Below are 18,571 nucleotides of genomic sequence, written 5' to 3' on the forward strand. Positions count from 1 at the left end.
TGTTGTCCCAGGCCACTCCACAACATGACCATCCCCGAAATAGAAAGAGGAGCACTCGGATGTCTGCAATGGTATTTGGGTTTAATCTCTGTGTGTTTGTGTTATTGACTGTACGTTTGTTCATCCCGTGTGTAACTCTGTGTTGCTGCACTGCTTTGCTTTATCTTGGCCAGGTCGCAGTTGTAAATGAGAACATGTTCTCAACTGGCCAACCTGGTTAAATAAAGGTGAAATATAAATAAATCATTTTTTTTAAATGTGACTTTTTAGCCACGTAGCTCTAGGGCAGAAAGGTCGCTGGTTTGAATCCCTGAGCCAACTAGGTGAAACTTCTTTTGGCGTGCCCTTGAGCAAGGCACTTAACCCTCATTGCTCCCGTAAGTCGCTCTGGATAAGAGCGTCTGCTAAATGACATAAATGTTAATGTAAGCGTGTGGGCCGGCAGTACTGTTTGTTAGCTATGGTCCGGCGGGCTGGACATTGACCTCGACCAGCGGCATCATTAGTCGTGGACGGGCCGTCGGCGGCTGTCATTGCCCACGTGACAGAGTGACTCGCGGTAATTGCCCTGACCTCCGCGTGCTTGTTTGGGGGATTGGAAAGGGGGATGGATGGAGGGGGGAGGAGTAGGGATGTGCTTTTTTGGGTGGATTGGACAGGGGGGGGGAATGGATGGATGAAGGGAGAGGGGTAGCAGGGTCGCTATGGAGGTAGGGCGGTGGTGAAGATGGTGGTGGGGTTTTTGCATGGACATTACCATTGAGGGCGTCCACCATTTTGAAGTAGTCAACTGTGTGTGACTTCCTATGGGTTAAGGAAGGATCACATGATTCCATCCGGGTCATCAGGAGGGATCAGCCAATGAATTCTGTTCGCGAGCAAACATTTCATAACTCCAGGTGGCAGTTAAATCGCCAACCTTGGCTTTATACCTGTTCAAACAACACACTCCAGGTGGCAGTATGGACCCTTTCAGTTTGTTTACCAATATCATACAAGTAGTAGATGAAGAAAATGTACTTCAAAATGGTGCTGCCCGTGCTCTCACAGACGCCATAAATGGGGCAGATACAAAGATGAGTGGTCTATCTAAGTCTATGGTGCACAAACATAATACAACTTAAACATATGCTTTACATTCATATACTGTCATTTCCTGAAAGGGCCAAACACAGACACACACACACACACAATGTTTCGGTGACGTTTGTAACACCAAAAATACACACAAACACATCTATATTTCCTTTTCTGTCCCACAATCACATTTTCTCCGTTCCAATTGCACTCTTTCACACGACTGCACTATGAACACACCCAGGTGACCGAAAGAGGTTGGCGTTGACGTGTCTGAGAGGGTAGTTGAGTTGTCTGAGAGAAGAGTGGGGGGGTTCAATATCTCAGCCTGACGGAGTAGTTTGGGAGCTAGTGTCTGGGGTCCACCCTAAGTCTTTCATAGCATTTATTTGATAGCGAAAACCACACACAGTGTGGACTCAATTACGGTCAAGGAACAAAAACGCACACACCTATATGATATTCATACTGTAGGCCTACACACACACACACACACACAGTAACACACCGGTTATGATGAAAGGGCATGCAGCTAGCAAGTGTATTGGAGGACAGCATCATTTGCACTCGGACACACACACACACACACACACACCATCTCCCTCCCATTCCTCTCACACTCCTCTCAGATGCAATGGACATTTAGTGTGAGATGAGCGGGAAGGAGATTCAAGGAGATTCTCTCCCCTACTCCCTTCTTTCTGTCTTTTTAACATTTCTCTGCCACCCTCGTATCTGCCTAAGGTATAAACACAACATGTAAAGTGTTTGTTTCATAAGCTGAAATAAAAGATCCCAGAAGTATTCCATACACACAAAAAAGCTTATTTCTCTCAAATTTTGCGCACATATTTATTTACATCCCTGTTAGTGAGCATTTCTCCTTTGCCAAGATAATCCATCCACCTGACAGGTGTGGCATATCAAGAAGCCGATTTAAGCAGCACGGTCATTACACAGTGCATTACCTTGTGCTGGGGACAATAACAGGCCACTCTAAAGTGTGCAGTTGTGTCACACAACGCTGCAGAAGTCTCACGTTTTGAGGGCGCATGCAATTGGCGTGCTGACTGCAGGAATGTCCACCAGAGCTAAAAATTGAATGTTAATTTCTCTACCATAAGCCACCGCCAACCTCATTTTAGAGAATTTGGCAGTATGTCCAACCGGCCTCACAACCGCAGACCATGTGTAACTACGCCAATCCAAGACCTCCACATCCGGCTTCATCACCTGCGGAATCGCCTGATGCCAGCCAGCCGGACAGTTGATGAAACTGTGGGTTTGCCAGACCTAATAACTGTCAGTCTCCGGGAAGCTCATCAGTGTGCTCATCGTCCTTACCAGGGTCTTGACCTGACTGCAGTTTGGAGTCGTAACCAACTTCAGTGGGCAAATGCTCACCTTCGATGGCCACTGGCATGCAGGAGAAGTGTGCCCTTCACAGATGAATCCCGGTCTCAACTGTTCCGGGCAGATGGCAGAGAGTGTGTATGGTGTCATGTGGGCGAGCAGTTTGCTGATGTCAACATTGTGAACCGAGTGCCCCATGGTGGGGTAATGGTATGGGAAGGCATAAGCTACGGACAATGAACACAATTGCATTTTTTCGATGGCAATCTGAATGCACAGAGATACCGTGACGAGATCTTGAGGCCGATTGTCGTGCCATTCATCCGCCGCCATCACCTCATGTTTCAGCATGATGACGCACGGCCCCGTGTCCCAAGGATCTGTACACAATTACTGGAAGCTGAAAATGTCCCAGTTCTTCCATAGCCTGCATACTCACCAGACATGTCACCCAATGAGCATGTTTGGGATGCTCTGGATTGATGTGTACGACAGCGTGTTCCAGTTCACGCCAATATCCAGCAACTTAGCACAGCCATTGAGGAGTGAAACAACAGTCCACAGGCCACAATCAACAGCCTGATCAACTCTATGCGAAGGAGATGTGTTGCACTGCATGAGGCAAATGGTGGTCACCCCTACCTTTAAAAAAAAAAAAAAAGTTTCTATGACCAACAGATGCATGTCTGGATTCCCAGTCATGTCAAATTCATAGATTGGGGCATAATGAATTTATTTCAATTGACTGATTTCCATATATGAACTGTAAAATCTTTGAAATTGTTGCATTTTATATTTGTGTTCCGTGTAGTTATGATATGAGAGAGAGACTCTCTTGTGGAGTCAGTCCCAATAAGATGAGAACCCGGTTGGCTCGAACTCTCTGCTGAGAGGGAGAATCCCTGCCCAAGCTGAAGTGACCATGTGAGATTGCGGCAAGGGACGGGACACTGAGACGAAGGAGCCCAGTAGCAGTCAAGCAAAGCGTTCTCAAGCTAATATCTTCTCTCTCTCTCTCTCTCTTTCTTATTATAGATGCCTGTGTCACTTCCATGGCAGACCGTTGCTTTGGAGGCCGATAGCAGCCTGACACGGCGGTTTCCCCAGGGTTAGGGCTTCGCCACGGTGCGAGGTAAGTCTCTTCAATGGCGCTTGGCTGTAATGCCAACGATATGCTCTAATCTATGCCAAATAATCCTTAAAGTAATCCTTCTCACCCCCCCCCCCCCCCTTAAAAGATTTAGATGCACTATTGTAAAGTGGCCGTTCCACTGGATGTCATAAGGTGAATGCACCAATTTGTAAGTCGCTCTGGATAAGAGCGTCTGCTAAATGACTTAAATGTAATGTAAAATAATCAGTCCGCTTTCAGAGTCGGGTGTGGCATTGGGAATGTGTGTGTGTGTGTGTGTACACTATGTGAACAGGTGTGTGTTCTCATGCATATAAAACACGTTTTTTTTGTCTTTCTGTTTGTGGAAGGCGTGCATGAGTGAACTCCTATGTAGGTCTTGTGTGTGTGTGTGCAAGCATGTGTACTTGTGTGTGTTTATCCTCAAATAACCTCTCTGGATGTCGTTTCGCCACGCCAAAATATGTTTAGTTGCCTGGGAATGCCAGGAGTGTAAACAGGGAATGACGAGACACTCAGGAGAAAAGTCTTCTCCTGTCTGCCTCGGGCGTGAATGACATTATCACAGCCTGATAACATCTACTGCACCGGGCCACAGGAGAGGTTCTGTATCAGCAGGCAAGCGGAAAGAGTCTGGGGGGGGGGGTGAGGAGAGCGGAGAAGAGGAAGAGAGGAAAGCATGGAAAAGACAGTTGGAAAAGGAACGAGAGTGGGAGAACAAGAAGGAGAAAGTTAAAGAGGGAGTCCCTTTATCCCTTGGCGGTCGGGCTGTGTAGTCCAGCCCGTTCTAATTTCAACTTTGTTCTAATTTCCACTCTCCCAGGAACACACACACACACACACACACACACACACACACACACACACACACACACACACACACACACACACACACACACACACACACACACACAAAATCCCAATCATGGACTCACACAGACAAATCCAGACTCGGGAACGGTCACGTGGATACAGGAACACACCAAAAAATACACTGGTCACGCTGCACTCACAAGGACAAATTCGTGCAGGCACGTCAATGTATTTTTCCAAGCCCATTCAACCTATAGTGTGGTGTACCCACAGGCGACCAGACATATTCATTCACATGTATCGGTCTTTCACTGGCCCGACCTTGCACTAGCGGGAAAAATTTGACAGACTAGAGCTGCAAGGTTTCTACAGCTACTGCCAGTGACAGCTAGCTCAGCCATTCTCATGCTGAGGGCTCCCCCCTCCCCCGTCGTGTATAAAGGTGAGCTCAGCCCTATCCCTCATCTCGCTGCCTGTGCAACAGGAAAGACTGTCCCGGTCCTATGTTTATCGCTACACACACACACATACACACTGGCAAAAACGCTGGTGTTATCATCTAGGCTTCCTCCCCAGTACCACTGGGACTCGTGCCCAGCTTTTGATGTTAACCCAGCTCAAAAAGAGCTCTCTCACACTGACGACGACACACTGCTTGTTAGACTTCAGGCCCTATTCCCCCGCTACGAGAGGAGGGGGAGTCTGAGGAGCGGAGTGACGAAAGAGATCTACTTTTCAATTCATACTACTACCTCGCCTTACCGTTCGTTGTGGCTGGCAACGTGCCTGTCGTGGTCCTCAGCTCCAATTTGACAAACTGTTAAACCGTCCGGGTGACTTTTTATCTTCTGAAACGTCTTAGCACTCCTGAATACTGCAACAATTCACAAGAATGTGCAGACAAAGGGTTTATTGTCTTGTCCGTACACGTTCAGTGAGCTGACGATACACAGCCGTCTCTTGCTAGCTAGCTAACGCCATGCTTCATGATCAAGTAACGTTAGCATATCTAGAATGACCGTTTTACCCCTCCCATTCAAATACAAAAGGAGAGTAACGTTATCGCACAGTGACATTCATATTATAATATAGGCTACACAGCTAGGTAACTTGAGCTAGTGTAAGCCTACGAGTGTCTATCGAGCTAGCTGAAACACAGCTAGGTAACTTGAGCTAGTGTCAGCCTACGAGTGTCTATCCAGCTAGCTGAAACACAGCTAGGTAACTTGAGCTAGTGTAAGCCTAAGATTGTCTATCTAGCTAGCTGAAACACAATCTTAAGATTACACTAGTGTATTACAGTTAACTTAGAACAAACCAGGCGTCATTTGATGAAGTTGCTTCTTGCCTGGACATCAGTGGCACAAAAATATGCTGTTGAGACTTAAAGTTATGGCAACCATTTCAGAATGTCACAAGCTGTTACTACAATTACAGGTAAAAACTCAATAAGAACGAATTAGGAAAATGTCTGTACATTTCATTAAAAACAATTTGCTCTGCTATTACAATTTTTACTGTAACAGTGTTGGCTCAACTAGACAATTGTGTTTACACTGCCCTGCTTAGAGGGTGGCAACTGTCGGGCGAGTGTCGTACGCTACCTCTGGAGGTGGAGGACGTGACAAGTTTGCAAGTTTACATTGCGGTAATATGTGTAGCCGAAAAGTTGAGGTAAACCTATTTCTCTCTTCAATTTACTCTCTCCATTCTCTCTCTTCACTTAGCCCCCCCTCTCTTTCTATATCTCTATTTCTAACCCTTTCCCTCCACTCTTCTCTCTCTCTCTAACCCCAACCCTTTCCCTCCACTCTTCTCTCTCTCTCTCTAACCCCAACCCTTTCCCTCCACTCTTCTCTCTCTCTCTCTAACCCCAACCCTTTCCCTCCACTCTTCTCTCTCTCTCTAACCCTTTCCCTCCACTCTTCTCTCTCTCTCTAACCCTTTCCCTCCACTCTTCTCTCTCTCTCTAACCCCAACCCTTTCCCTCCACTCTTCTCTCTCTCTCTAACACCAAGCCTTTCCCTCCACTCTTCTCTCTCTCTCTAACCCCAACCCTTTCCCTCCACTCTTCTCTCTCTCTCTCTAACCCCAACCCTTTCCCTCCACTCTTCTCTCTCTCTCTCTAACCCCAACCCTTTCCCTCCACTCTTCTCTCTCTCTAACCCTTTCCCTCCACTCTTCTCTCTCTCTCTAACCCTTTCCCTCCACTCTTCTCTCTCTCTCTAACCCTTTCCCTCCACTCTTCTCTCTCTCTCTAACCCTTTCCCTCCACTCTTCTCTCTCTCTCTCTAACCCTTTCCCTCCACTCTTCTCTCTCTCTCTCTAACCCTTTCCCTCCACTCTTCTCTCTCTCTCTCTAACCCTTTCCCTCCACTCTTCTCTCTCTCTCTCTAACCCTTTCCCTCCACTCTTCTCTCTCTCTCTAACCCTTTCCCTCCACTCTTCTCTCTCTCTCTCTCTCTCTCTCTCTCTCTCTCTCTCTCTCAATTCAATTCAATTCAATTCAAGGGGCTTTATTGGCATGGAAAACATGTGTTAACATTGCCAAAGCAAGTGACGTAGATATTATACAAAAGTGAAATAAACAATACAAATTAACAGTAAACATTACACATACAGAAGTTTCAAAACAATAAAGACATTACAAATGTTATATTATATATATACAGTGTTGTAACAATGTACAAATGGTTAAAGCACACAAGTTAAAATAAATAAGCATAAATATGGGTTGTATTTACAATGGTGTTTGTTCTTCACTGGTTGCCCTTTTCTTGTGGCAACAGGTCACAAATCTTGCTGCTGTGATGGCACACTGTGGAATTTCTCCCAGTAGATATGGGAGTTTATCAAAATTGGATTTGTTTTCAAATTCTTTGTGGATCTGTGTAATCTGAGGGAAATATGTCTCTCTAATATGGTCATACATTGGGCAGGAGGTTAGGAAGTGCAGCTCAGTTTCCACCTCATTTTGTGGGCAGTGTGCACATAGCCTGTCTTCTCTTGAGAGCCATGTCTGCCTACGGCGGCCTTTCTCAATAGCAAGGCTATGCTCACTGAGTCTGTACATAGTCAAAGCTTTCCTTAAGTTTGGGTCAGTCACAGTGGGTAGGTATTCTGCCACTGTGTACTCTCTGTTTAGGGCCAAATAGCATTCTAGTTTGCTCTGTTTTTTTGTTAATTCTTTCCAATGTGTCAAGTAATTATCTTTTTGTTTTCTCATGATTTGGTTGGGTCTAATTGTGCTGTTGTCCTGGGGCTCTGTGGGGTGTGTTTGTGTTTGAACAGAGCCCTAGGACCAGCTTGCTTAGGGGACTCTTCTCCAGGTTCATCTCTCTGTAGGTGATGGCTTTGTTATGGAAGGTTTGGGAATCGCTTCCTTTTAGGTGGTTGTAGAATTTAACGGCTCTTTTCTGGATTTTGATAATTAGTGGGTATCGGCCTAATTCTGCTCTGCATGCATTATTTGGTGTTCTACGTTGTACACAGAGGATATTTTTGCAGAATTCTGCATGCAGAGTCTCAATTTGGTGTTTGTCCCATTTTGTGAAATCTTGGTTGGTGAGCGGACCCCAGACCTCACAACCATAAAGGGCAATGGGCTCTATGACTGATTCAAGTATTTTTAGCCAGATCCTAATTGGTATGTTGAAATTTATGTTCCTTTTGATGGCATAGAAGGCCCTTCTTGCCTTGTCTCTCAGATCGTTCACAGCTTTGTGGAAGTTACCTGTGGTGCTGATGTTTAGGCCGAGGTATGTATAGTTTTTTGTGTGCTCTAGGGCAACGGTGTCTAGATGGAATTTGTGGTCCTGGTGACTGGACCTTTTTTGGAACACCATTATTTTGGTCTTACTGAGATTTACTGTCAGGGCCCAGGTCTGACAGAATCTGTGCAGAAGATCTAGGTGCTGCTGTAGGCCCTCCTTGGTTGGTGACAGAAGCACTGTATGTAACAATGTAACAGTATAACTTTAAACCGTCCCCTCGCCCCGACACAGGCGCGAACCAGGGACCCTCTGCACACATCGACAACAGTCACCCACGAAGCGTCGTTACCCATCGCTCCACAAAAACCAGGTCTCTCTCTCTCTCTCTCTCTCTCTCTCTCTCTCTCTCTCTCTCTCTCTTCTCTCTTCTCTCTTCTCTCTTCTCTCTTCTCTCTTCTCTCTTCTCTCTCCACTCTTCTCTCTCCACTCTTCTCTCTCCACTCTTCTCTCTCCACTCTTCTCTCTCTCTCTCTCTCTCTCTCTCTAACCCTAACCCTTTTCCTCCACTCTTCTCTCCCTCTCCACCTGTCTTTCTACGAAGTGTACAGATCAGTTCTTTCCCAGAAAACTATTATAAACTATTATGTATGGAGTGCATTTGAATGGTACAGGGCGCTAATGGTACAGGGCGCTAATGGTACAGGGCGATAATGGTACAGGGCGATAATGGTACCCTTCAAGGACAGTCTATTATGGTTTGTTCTAATTGGCATGCACTCAGTCTGAGTTTTCCTTTCACATGCGCATAGCCTTCTTTTTACTGCCTCCATACAGATGACATTTACATTAGCGCAGCGTGTTCATTTTGAAAGTGTTTCCGTTGCATTAGCGTCCATATACACTGACATATGGAAGGATGTGCCTGTATGCATGCTAACGCAATGCCCAGGACAATGCCACGGGGCACAGTGTAGTACCACTTGTTTGTTTACACACACGCACGCACGTGCATTCGGTACAGACAGACAGACAGACAGACAGACGGCTTGAGCGCGAAGCTGTTGCCATTACATTACTGTAGGATGTTGAAGGGGTTCTGTTTTAATAAGACGGCTCTAATGACAGTGTAAGCCCTCCAAGGCAGAGTCTCTCCACTTCTCCCTCAGTCAGAACACACACACACACACACACACACACAGCCTGCGCTGTTTTGGCTCTTCGCGCCACACTTCCAGCTTCTGTTTTGGGTTTTCTCTGTACTCTTAGCTTTAACCCGACCATGACACACACACACACACACACCCACGTCGCACACACACACCAGTTCTCTCTCTGGAGGGCTTATCGCACCACCCTTACCCTGTGTTTACAGCGTGTTTGAGGTATTTTCTGTGTAAGCCAAGACGGTTCAACCTCGAGTTAGAATGTCACAGTGTGTTGTCGTTCGCTCACTGCGCCACGTGGCTTTGCTGGGTTGTCTTCAGGTGGGCCTTTTTATGTGTCTGGTTCGGTCACACACACATTTCCACGCGCACAAGCACACATACCACTTCAAAAGCGATTTTTGTAGTGAGCTCCAGTATATTTGTCTGGTCCTTCTATGCACACATTCACCATCAAGCCACGTATGATGCTGTGTGAATTAGAGAGATATTTTCCCGCCTGTGTTCAAAAAGAGGAAGGTCCTCTCTTCTCCAGCCGTCCCTCGAGGTGACAACCACGAGTGGGATGGTTTAGGATGAGGTTTTCTTCACCCTCCCCTCTCCCTCATCTCCCTCCCTCCCCCTCTAATCTCGTATGTCTATCCAAGACTGATTGTTGTGTGGGAATCCCGGGGTTGTCGCGGAGACCGTGGTCACATGATGCGGCGGTTGGTTGACGAATGATCCAATAACCCTCCTCACCCAACCCACCCCCCCACCCCACCCCCCCACCCCACCCCCCCCACCCCCCCGCCTCCACTCCTGAAAAGCGCCACGGGCCACTGCTCTGATTTAAACTTCATCCTTTCTATCTGTCATCGTCTTCCTCCCCTCTTCCCTTTCTCTCCTTTTCCCTCCCTTTCTCCGTCTCACTTCCCCGCTCCTCTCCGCGCCTCTCGTCCCTCCCTCTCTTCACATAATGGATACCATTTCCCAAATGCAATATCGAGAGCTGGGGGTGGAGGGGATGGCAGGGAGGATGGAGGGACAGGGGGGAAGGATGGGGAGAAAGCGGGATTTGCCTTTTTGCCATCGCCCTCCTTCAATGTCAGACAGAAGAGGCAGAAGGGTCTTCTCTCTCTTTCTCGCCCTTGCTTTCTCTTTATCTCTGTCTCTCCTCTCTTCTCTCTTCTCTCTCTCTCTCTCTCTCTCTGTGTGTGTGTGAGACACTTGTGTCATAGCAAAGTGAGTTGGGCTCTCCGTTCAATTCCAGGTCCTCTCAACTCAATTAGACATGGCATTTCCAAATGGGTGGCATTTCAATACCTGAAATGAAAACGCAGCCCAGTGCTGAAACGGAATTTAGCTCAATTCTGAAATGAAACGGGGCCGCAACTCCTATTATATCCCTGGGCGAACGAGGTCTCGGCGGCTCTGCTAGCTTGGCTCAGTTTGGGTCGGCTTGGTGTGACTTGACAGGGTCCTAAAGATATGGGGGAGAGGAGCAGAGTAGACAGACCGTGTAACAGGATTATCTGTGTGTGAGCCGGGGTGACACTCCAAAAGAGATGTCTGCACTCTGCACACAATGTTCTGGTTTCTTTCTGGCTCCGCTCAGGCTGGAGGGGAGAGATTTCAGGAGAAAGATGTGAGGACACACAGGCGTGTACGTACTTGGGTTATCCCATACAGCGTCAGACACACAGGCTGCGTTTAGACAGGCAGCCCGATTCTGATCATTTATTTTCCACTAACTGGTCTTTTGACCAATCAGATCAGCTCTGAAAAAGATCTGGTGTGAAAAGATCTGATGTGATTGATCTGTGCAGTCACATACACACAGTTTACTCACACAAAGTCAAATGATGGAAGATTACACACACACACACACACACACACACACACACACACACACACACACACACACACACACAGTGTGTCTCTATTCAGAACCAATAATTACATCTGAAGCCCAGTTATCTCTCGCCCCCAACCTCTCTGCCCCCCCCTCCACTCTGCCCCCCCCCCTCCACTCTGCCCCCTTCACAAACAAATTGTGTAACAGGCTTTGTGTGTGAAGGATGGCCTTTTTGTCCCTCTCCCCCATCCCGCATTCCCTTGTTATATAATGTGCCCAAATGCTTCATTTCATTGTGCTGCTCCTTGCCTCTTCTCTCTCGCTCATTTCTCTTCTCTCTCACTCATTTCTCTTCTCTCTCGCTCATCTTCTCTCTCGCTCATCTCTTTTCTTTCTCGCTCATTTCTCTTCTTTCTTCTCTCTCCCTCCCTCTCCCTCTCCCTCGCTCTCGCTCTCGCTCTCGCTCTCTCTCTTTTTCTTTCTCTCTTTTTCTTTCTCTCTTTTTCTTTCTCTCTTTTTCTTTCTCTCTTTTTCTTTCTCTCGCTCTCTCTCGCTCTCTCTCGCTCTCTCTCGCTCTCTCTCGCTCTCTCTCGCTCTCTCTCGCTCTCTCTCGCTCTCTCTCGCTCTCTCTCGCTCTCTCTCGCTCTCTCTCGCTCTCTCTCGCTCTCTCTTTCTCTCTCTCTCTCTCTCTCTCTCTCTTTCTCTCTCTCTCGCTCTCTCTTTCTCGCTCTCTCTTTCTCTCTCGCTCTCTCTCTCTCTCTTTCTCTCTCTCTCTCTCTCTCTCTCTCTTTCCATCTCTTCTCTCTCTCTCTTTCTTTCCATCTCTTCTCTCTCTCTCTTTCTTTCCATCTCTTCTCTCTCTTTCTCTCTCTCTCTCTCTCTCTCTCTCTCTCTCTCTCTCTCTTTCCATCTCTTCTCTCTCTCTCTTTCTTTCCATCTCTTCTCTCTGTCTCTCCTCTCTCTCTTTCTGTCCATCTCTTCTCTCTGTCTCTCCTCTCTCTCTTCTTTCTCTTCTGTCTCTCCTCTCTCTCTTGTCTCCTTTCTTTCTTTCCGTCTCTCTCTGCCTAATTAGGTCAGAGACTGTTCTGTCTGCACAGCCACTGTTCCGCTGTTGTTTTATTTGCCTGTTCTCTAGCTCCCTTTCTTCTTTTTGGGACATTGGAAGGTTTTGCTTTTAACCCTTAGTCAGCCATTTTGTTGCTCAAAGACAGCCATATTATACTGTCTTAAAATACAATTCAAAACAGTAAAACTTTATTATCCCTTCAGGCGATATTCACCCATTTTTATACTGAGGTTTTCAATGGGCGCACACTGCAATAGTGAGTAACCCTGCAAGACATTTTCCCTCCGTTTCCTATGTACGGCATATTCACAACATGAACTTCTTCCCTATCTTTTGCCCACAGTTGTAAATCCAGTTTAATATTCCTTGAGTAGGTTCAGTCTTGGCTGGTAACATGTATTTTTTAGGGATTGTTCCGGCATACCGTCCACTGTTAATTATCCTTATTAGCAGCTTGGCACTTTCATAGTAAGCAGAAGAGGAAGATGCCCTGTGGTGTCAATCACACGAAATGAAGCTTTTCATTGGTTGTCCTCTTGTTCACTGTTTGCACCGTGAGGATGATCGAAACCTCACAATCTACTGCTTTTTACTATGTCAAAATGATACGTTCTGGAATCGTCTTGAGACCTGTATGATTTAAAGGCATATACACACATGTGCATTTTGCCTGCGTAGTACATGCATGATATTGTGCTCCGACAGTTTAAAAAAGATATATATATTATTGCCCCTTGACTGAGTTATTATTAATCGGATTGAATTTAATTTAATTGAAAACCCACTGCTGCAGTATGTTTGACTGTTGCTGTTCATCCTCTGTCATTCACACCGATTGGATGTCGCCACATGTGGGCGGTGCGTATGTCCTCAGTCCGATCATCTACATGGAGTGTACAAAACATTAGACACACCTTCCTAATAGAGAGTTTGCACTCCCGTCTGCTCTCAGAACAGCCTCGGGGCGTCGGGGGCGTGGACTCTACAAGGTGTCGAAAGCGTTCTACAGGGACGCTGGCCCACGTCGACTCCAACGCTTCCCACAGTTGTGTCAAGTTGGCTGGTTGTGGATCTCTACTCTGCATAGCTCATTCCATCTCATCCCACAGATGCTCAATTGATTTGAGATCTGGTTACTGGGCAGCCCACTGTAGTAAGCTGAATTTACTGTCATGTTCGTGGAACCATTCCTGGACAATCCTAGCCTTGTGGCATGGGGCATTGTCCTGCTGAAGAAAATCTATTCGCAAATGGATACACTGTTGCCATGGAGGGGTGCACCAGATTGGCAATGATGTTCAGATATTCAGACGTTGCTTCACTTTTATCACGGGGCCCAATGTGTGCCACGAGAACACACCACCACCGCCAGCCAGCCTGCAATGTTGACACGCGGCATTTCTCCATACCCTAGTCTTCCCGTCAGCGTGAAACAGAAGGAACCGGGATTCGTCAGGCCAGGCAATGTTTTCCCAATTCTCCGGTGTCCAGTCTTTCCGTTCCGTAGCCAACTGCAACCTCAGTTTCTTGTATTTTGCTGAAAGAAATGAAACTCTGTAAGGTTGTTGTCGTCTGTCATACCCCTATTCAGGTCAAGGTACGAGGAGCTGTGCATTCTTTTATGGGTCTTTTGGCACAAATGTTGTACTGGACTGTCAGTTGACTAACCGTAGCCCGTCTGTAGATCTGCGCAATTCGTGTCAGCCTCCTTTGTCCTCTTTCATCAATTACCTGTTTTTTGACCACTGGCCTGCCTTTGGCTGGATGTCCGTTGGGTGGCGGACCATTCTTGATACACACGGGAAACTGTTGCGCGTGAAAAACCCAGCAGCGTTGCAGTTCTTGAGGCACTCAAACCTGGTGCGCCTGGCACCTACTATCGTACACCGTTTAAATGCATATGTTGTCTTGCCCATTCACCCTCTGAATGGCACACGTACACAATCCATGTCTCAATTGTCACAAGGCTTAAAAATCCTTCTCGAACCTTCTTTAATCTACACTGATTGGATTTAGTGGGTTTAACAAGTGACATCGATAATGGGATCAGAGCTTGCAGCTGGATTCACCTGGCCAGTCTCTCGTGGGAAGAGCAGGTGTTCCTAATGTTTTGTACACTGTGTACATGCAACGCCTACAATACTGACTTACGGTACATTTAAAACGCTTCCCCTGTCGTGTCAACTGACCGTTCACAGCCATCACTGCGCTTGCCTACCGTTCTCTAAATGATGTGGATGTGTCAAGTTAAATCGCTGATCTCACTGTCAGGTAACCTGCTCCGTATAGAGATTAGTGGATAGTGCAGCCAGTGACAGAGACAATGCCCGGTGGACGGCGTTCCATTCTATGTTATTGGATCTGTGCAGCCAGTGACACATTGAGTGTGTCTTTTTATTGTGAGCGTGTGCGAGTCGTGTCCCCGTGATTTAGAAAGGGAGATACACACACACACACACACACACACACACACACACACACACACACACACACACACACACACACTAATCATGTATTCTGTTTCCATAGCGCCTTTCGTAGAATCTCAAAGCGCTTCAAAAGCAAAAAAACAAACAAGCAATATAGCATGACGGGTCAACCAATAGAGGGCAAGTCTTTGAAACCTGCATCCTCCGAGGTTCATGGCTTGAGCGGAGGGAGCTGGACAGAGGATGGAGTCTGCTGATGATCTTGTAGAGGGCAAGTCTGGGAACCAGCCTGAGTCTTATAGCCACTTATAGCCTCTTCCAGTCTTTGTAGCACCACTTGGCTGATGCCTCAGCAGCTCTGGATGCCAGAAAGCTCGCCACGCAAAGTTCAGAATAGTAGCCAGTCGTCCTCACTACGAGCCCTCTGCCTCAGCACTGCTGTAATTCCACTGTCTCCCGTTACTCTCACGCTTCAGGCGACTCCTCAAATGATGTGAAATTGGCAGCCCGGGTGAGACCATGGTACTGTGTCCAGATGTATTTTTCCAACAAAAGCTAGCTAGCCAAGCCAAAAGGTGTTAACCTGTCAGTCAATCTGCAGAATCCGTGGCTCAGAAACACCAGATATATGAAATTAAGACTCAATGTTAACCTAAACAAAGGAGCTGACACACACTCACACACACTCACATACTCCGTTGCATACACATTCACATTACATGCATTGCCATGACTCTCTTTTGTGCTCACTCATCCACTTAATCCTCTCTCACACGCTCGCTCACTCGCACTAAGGGCCATGCTGTTCTTGAGCGATGGCACAGCAGGGATCAGAGGTGTGCGGTGCGACCTGGTTTTAGGGGCGGAGGAGTCGTACTTTGGGGGCCACGTCCAATCACATCTGTGTCTAAATGAAGGGTAGCTCTTCCTTTTATCTCCGTCCCTCTCTTTCTCTCCCTCTTTTTCTATGTCCCTTCCTTCCCCTCCCGTACACTAGCTCTCTCAACAGCCATCTTACATTGATGTGTGGTTATGAGTTGTGAATGCCACTGCATGGGGATGAGCTCCAGAGTCTTGTCGGTTTATGACATTGAGTGTGTGTGTGTGTGTGAAAGAGAGAGAGAGAGGCGGGAGTGTGTGTGAGAATGAGCAGTATAATACTGTTTCCATATCTCCTTCCCTTCTCTCCATTGGTCACCCATGTTCTTTGCTCATCCTTCCCTTTGCTGTCCTCCCCCACTCTCTCGCTCTATCTATCCATTTCCCGGTCTTTCCGTTTACCTCTCCCTCTCCTTTTCTCTCGCCCTCTATTTTCCCCTGTTGTCTCTGCTCCACTCCATACAATAACCCTTTCTCTCTGGCATGCCTCTGTGTTCTGTGAGACACAGGAAAACGCTGGGTTCGAACTAAATCACACTGGGACCCTAATCCTATCACAGGTACACTGCATGGCCGAAAGTATGTGGACTTCTGCTCGTCGAACATCTCATTCCAAAATCATGGGCATTAATGTGGAGTTGGTCCCCCCTTTGGTGCTATAACAGCCTCCACTCTTCTGGGAAGGCTTTCCAGTAGATGTTGGAACCATTGCCTTCGGGGACTTGCCTCATTCAGCCACAAGCGCATTAGTGAGGTTTGGCACTGATGTTGGGCGATTAGGCCTGGCTCGCAGTCGGCGTTCCAATTCAACCCAAAGGTGTACAATGGGGTTGAGGTCAGGGCTTTGTGCAGACCAGTCAAGTTCTTCCACACCGATCTCGGCAAACCATTTCTGTATGGACCTCGCTTTGTGCACGGGGGCATTGTCATGCTGAAACAGGCCCTTCTCCAAACAGGCCCTTTTCCCTTCACTGGAACTAAGGGTAGCTAGAGTTTCCCTTGGCATCCGTAAAATCCAGATTTGTCCGTCCGGACTGCCAGATGGTGAAGCGGGATTCATCACTCCAGAGAACGCGTTTCCACTGCTCCAGAGTCAAATGGCTGCGAGCTTTACACCACTCCAGCCGACGCTTGGCATTGCGCATGGTGCTCTTAGGCTTGTGTGTGGCTGCTTGGCCACGGAAACCAATTTCATGAAGCTCCCGGCGAACAGATATTGTGCTGACGTTGCTTCCGGAGGCAGTTTGGAACTCTGTGGTGAGTGTTGCAATCGAGGACAGAAGACTTTTACACGATACGCTTTCAGCACTCAGCGGTCCCGTTCTGTGAGCTTGTGTGGCGTATCACTTGGCGGCTGAGCCGTTGTTGCTTCTAGACTTTCCCACTTCACAATAACAGCACTTACAGTTGACTGGGGCAGCTCTAGCAGGGCAGTCGTTTTATGAACTGCATCCTATGACGGTGCCACGTTGAAAGTCACTGAGCTCTAACGAGCGGGCCATTCTACTGCCAATGTTTGTCTATGGAGATGGCATGGCTGTGTTGCTTGAGTTATTATACACCTGTCAGCAACGGGTGTGGCTGAAATAGCCGAATCCACTCATTTGAAAGGGTGTCCACATACTTTTGTGTGTGTGTGTATTAAGGCAGTTAACCCACTGTTCCTGGGGCGTCATTGAAAATGAAAATTTGTTCTTAACTGACTTGCCTAGTTAAGTAAAGGTAAAATAAATCAAATGTAAAATGATCATACCACATCTGGTTAATGTGGGTGTGTATCCGTCCCTCTGCCTCTGTCACTAGGCAGTAGTATGACGATGTTATAGAGTTTGATTATGACTGTGTGTTTATTTGTATGTCAAGCTATGCGCTGGTGTATATAAAAAAAAAAATAGGGCTTTGTCCTGTGTGTGATTGTATACAATGCTTATTCTGTCTCTCTCTCTCTCTGTCTGTGTTTCTCTCTCTCTTTGTCTGTGTCTGTCCTCTCGCTCTCCTCAACCTATACGTGCAATGTCAGCTTCATCATCATCATTCATCTCCGGTGTGTATGGTGTTTGGTACCATACAGTCTCCTCCATGGTGGTGATCTCATAGCTTTATTACTGAGATTTATAGCCTCTTTATGGAGCAGACTCCCACTAGAAGTGCCCCTCCGCTCTTACACCAATGGCTCCTCATACTCGGTCTTTCCCACTGGAGGGGGAGTGTCTGTGTGAGTGTGTGTGTGCGTGTGTGTCAGAAGCCTTTAGGGCCTCTTTCTCAGCCCCAGCCCTCCTGGCCTCACTTCATTCCATTTGATTTGATTTCCTCCTTTAATGGCTGCCGAGCTTGGGAATGGACCATTACCCTCCCTCCACCTCTCTCTACCTCCATCAGCGCTACCTCTATCTCTCTTGCTCTCTCTCTCTCTGTCCATCGGCGAGTGTCGCCATGGCGAGGGTCGCTAATGAATCAAGACGTATTTTTTTAATGGTGAAGTGCGGCGGCGAATGAGGGAGGGGGGGGGGGGGTTGTTTCTAACACCCCCTCTTTCTTTCTCTTTCTTTTTTCTCTCTTTTTCTCCCTTTTTTTCTATGGTTGAATGGTGTGTGTTTGTGTTTTTATTTTTTTTTAAGCATGGGTCTGCTTATATGTCTGTCACCTGTAGGGCTGTTGCAGTGAACATATTATCGCCACACCGGCAGGCATGAGTCATGACCAATTCCACGTGACCGTTGAGTCACGGTAATCTCCTTTTATGCACTATGGACATGATTTGGTAGTAGTACCAACTCGCTAACGACCAACAGGTCACTACTGGCCTGGTACTCAGGGCTCTGTTGTCCCTCTAACCCCTCTGGCATCAATCCAAATGCAAACGAAAAATCAATCACTTCTCGTCATGACAGCGCTTTTAAAACTCACCTCACTGTGATTGATCAGTTTGAAGAAAACTTCAACGACAGGTTGAAACTGAGTGGAAGACATGGTACTTGTGGATGTTGTTTCAAAGCCCAGCAGAATGAAATGGACAGCGCTTTCTAAGGTGAGGATTCATTCAAAAGAGCCATAGGCATATTAGAGCTTATGCATAAAAAAAAAAACGGAATTCAAATAATGATTGTGT

The 18,571-nt window shown here is 47.0% G+C and overlaps 1 protein-coding gene across 1 annotated transcript in view; it reads left to right on the plus strand.

Annotated features, from left to right (window-relative positions):
* Positions 1 to 18,571, plus strand: part of LOC139564914 (retinoic acid receptor alpha-like) — a 178,879-nt gene that overhangs the window by 39,345 nt on the left and 120,963 nt on the right. The window contains exon 2 of the mRNA XM_071384818.1: positions 3,466 to 3,562. The gene's annotated coding sequence lies outside the window, so the exon portion shown is untranslated. The remainder of the gene's footprint in view (positions 1 to 3,465; positions 3,563 to 18,571) is intronic.

The sequence above is a fragment of the Salvelinus alpinus genome, chromosome 36 (assembly GCF_045679555.1).
Source record: "Salvelinus alpinus chromosome 36, SLU_Salpinus.1, whole genome shotgun sequence".
Taxonomy (NCBI): domain Eukaryota; kingdom Metazoa; phylum Chordata; class Actinopteri; order Salmoniformes; family Salmonidae; genus Salvelinus; species Salvelinus alpinus.